General features: G+C 42.6%; 1 protein-coding gene across 1 annotated transcript in view; it reads left to right on the top strand.

Annotated features, from left to right (window-relative positions):
* The first annotated feature begins 2,069 nt into the window (after positions 1 to 2,069).
* LOC106561426 (pleckstrin homology domain-containing family G member 7) overlaps positions 2,070 to 3,572 on the top strand; it is a 40,596-nt gene continuing 39,093 nt past the window's right edge. Inside the window, exon 1 of the mRNA XM_014125391.2 lies at positions 2,070 to 2,485. The gene's annotated coding sequence lies outside the window, so the exon portion shown is untranslated. The remainder of the gene's footprint in view (positions 2,486 to 3,572) is intronic.

Below are 3,572 nucleotides of genomic sequence, written 5' to 3' on the forward strand. Positions count from 1 at the left end.
GGAGTCTTATGGCTTGGGGTAGAAGCTGTTTAGAAGCCTTTCGGAACCTCGACTTAGCGCTCCGGTACCGCTTGTTGTGCGGTAGCAGAGAGAACAGTCTATGACTACGGTGGCTGGAGTCTTTGACAATTTTTAGGGCCTTCCTCTGACACCACCTGATATAGAGGTCCTGGATGGCAGGAAGCCTGGCCCCAGTGATGTACGCACTACCCTCTGTAGTGCCTTGCGGTCGGAGGCCGAGCAGTGTCCATACCAGGCAGTGATGCAACCAGTCAGGATGCTCTTGATGGTGCAGCTGTAGAACCTTTTGAAGATCTGAGGACCAATGCCAAATCTTTTCAGTTTCCTGAGGGGGAATAGGCTTTGTCGTGCCCTCTTCACGACTGTCTTAGTGTGTTTGGACCATGATAGTTTGTTGGTGATGTGGACACCAAGGAACTCGAAGCTCTCAACCTGCCACTACAGCCCCGTCGATGACAATAGGGGCGTGCTCGGTCCTCCTTTTCCTGTAATCCACAATCATCTCCGTTGTCTTGATCACATTGAGGGAGAGGTTGTTGTCCTGGGACCACATGGCCAGGTCTCTGACCTCCTCCCTATAGACTATCTCATCATTGTCGGTGATCAGGCCTACCACTGTTGTGTCATCTGCAAACTTGATGATGGTGTTGGACTCGTGCCTGGCCATGCAGTCATGAGTGAACAGGGAGTACAGGAGGGGACTGAGTACGCACCCCTGAGGGGCCCCCATGTTGAGGATCAGCATGACGGATGTGTTGTTCCCTACCCTTACCACCTGGGGGCGGCCCGTCAGGAAGTCCAGGATCCAGTTGCAGAGGGAGGTGTTTATTCCCATGGTTCTTAGTTTAGTGATGAGCTTTGAGGGCACTATGGTGTTGAATGTTGAGCTGTAGTCAATGAATAGCATTCTCACATAGGTGTTTCTTTTGCCCATGTGGGAAAGGGCAGTGTTGAGTGCAATAGAGATAGCATCCTCTGTGGATCGGTTGGGGCTGTATGCAAATTGGAGTGGGTCTAGGGTTTCTGGGATAATGGTGTTAACAATTTGATTTCAACTTAATGTGACACAGTTCATCATATTTCTATTTAAATGTTTTATAAAACCTGGATCAGGTGTGCCAAGAGGTCACTAGGTGGGCACTGGTAGTTCCATCCAGGAGGGAGATAGGGAGGATGGGGCGGGAGCACCTTCTATTGATGGGGGAGGGTGGGAGGGACAGCTCTTGGGAGAGGGAGGGGGGGACAACCCTGGGAGGAAGGAAGGGAAGGACGGAGGGGAGGGAGGCAGGTAGGGAGGGAGAGGGAGTTGTACAACCCTGGGAGGGAATGATTTGGGGGGTCTCTATCTTTAGATATTTATTTTCCTCTCCCTATCCCAACATAAAGAGGGTAAAAGAAACATTCTCTTTTTTTGTGTGCATAGCTGACTATTATATATATATATGAAATGAAAGAAATGCTCATATCTTACTCTACCAAAACATTTATTTTCCTTCTACTTTTTATTTGTGCATAAGCAATGTAAAGATGCTGTCCATTCTTAGAGGACAACCCCCCAAAATCTTGTTATTGTAACATTGTATATAGTACTGTATGGCATATTGTGTTGTCTAACTGAAAGACAAGAAGTTGCATGAATAAGAATCAAATAAAAAAAAATGTGTGCTGTACTAGTGGTCATACTGCAAATTAACTGGCAGCCTTGAATCACTCCCATATTGTGGTGGTGAATAAAACCAAAATGAATATAGAACAGTTTTTTTTCTTCAAATCAATTAAAATGTTGTAATCAATGTTGTTGTGTTGTACTGGAACAAAGTATAACAAACTTTAATTTAATGGGTGCATAAGAAAAAACTGTTCTAAAAAGATTCTGACTGGGGTGACAAAAACCTACAAAACCTATAGGATCCACTAGGATTACTTTTGATTTCTAATTGGAAAAAAGTAGTCCAATAGGATTCTGAAAATAAACAACTAATCCTATAGGATTCTGAAAAGAAACAACTAATCCTATAGGATTCTGAAAATAAACAACTTCACACACGCGCACCTTTGCTTCACCTCGTGGATGCTGGATAAAAATGAATACATTTTAACCCTCTTTTAGTCCAGTCCCAGTCACTAATTATATTGGTTGCCACAATAACATCACGAACCTATTCATTGTCTGAACTAAGCTTTCTAATTGACTCAAAACACATTTACATTTCGGGTAGGAAACAATTGGACGCGCATGCACGAAATCTTTCCCAGGCATTCCACAAATAAATCTCTTTGAGCTTTGTCCTGTAAAACGGCACATAAAGAACAGCGGCCGAGACTAGTGCCAGGAGTTGGCTCCACTTGGTTTCCCAGGGCGGTCACATTGACATGACAGAGCAACCCCGAGCGCAGCACTCCGAAATCGTCGCTACAGCACAAGCGCAGGGGATGATCCATTGCGGAGAAAGGACACACGACCGTGAGTAAACACAGGGCTTTGCTCTTCTTCATTCGACTCCTTTTTAACTTTTGTCATGTGAATAGTTTGTTATTATTTAGCCTATCGTTGGTTAATAATAATTGTAGTCTAGATAATCTAGGCCTAGTTTATAATGTTTCCCCCACGGTATTCACCTCGTGGGTGTGGTGCGGGTTCTCTTCTGCAGCCTGCACACCGCGACAACAACAAAGAGCTAATCAGTCACTAAATCATTTTGCTGTTGGGAATTCTAATGAAACAATCCTACCTGAGTTGATTAAATAGCACATTACATGGCCTGGAGAGGCCCATTGTAAAAGTCTAAATGTGTTTCCATAATGACTAGTATGGGAAAGTTGGATCAGGTGCATGAGGGTCTTGTGCCGTCCTTTTCCCACGCTAAACTGCCAAGGCGTGACACTGAACTGATACAATGTTGCAGTGTTGCAGTGTAGTGCAGCGTCACAGTTAAACTGTTGCGCTATATTCGACAATAAAACCTTTGGGTTGTTATAAGTAGGCTTTTAAACCCCATAGCTATTGACAATGAGGAAGGTAAAACTACAGATTTGTTTTTTTACAGGCAACTGTAGTCTTGAAACTTGTTAGAGAATGTATCTATAGTATATTATTAACACCAACTGTAAGATAACCCAGTAAGCAAAACTACATTGAAAAGATGTCTAAAATACACTACAGGTCAAACGTTTTAGAACACCTACTCATTCAAGTTTTTTTTCTTCTACATTGTAGAATAATAGTGAAGACATCAACATTATGAAATAACACATATGGAATCATGTAGTACCCCAAAAAGCAGTTAAACAAATCAAAATGTATTGTATATTTGAGATTATTCAGAAAAATCAGCGTCCATTGACATTGAATTCAAGGCCAGTCCAGACCACAACAAAAGAGCAAGGGGAAAAAAGGAGGTCTGGACAGGACCAAAAAAAAAGATTTGGCTTTTTTGGCAAAAAACAAAAACATATATATATTTTTTACATTCTCACAAAAGTAGTGCAGTGGTCCTTTACTAGTCCTGTATTAGCGGACCGATATAAGCACAACAAATACATTCTACAGC

Source organism: Salmo salar, chromosome ssa10, assembly GCF_905237065.1.
Source record: "Salmo salar chromosome ssa10, Ssal_v3.1, whole genome shotgun sequence".
Lineage (NCBI taxonomy): Eukaryota > Metazoa > Chordata > Actinopteri > Salmoniformes > Salmonidae > Salmo > Salmo salar.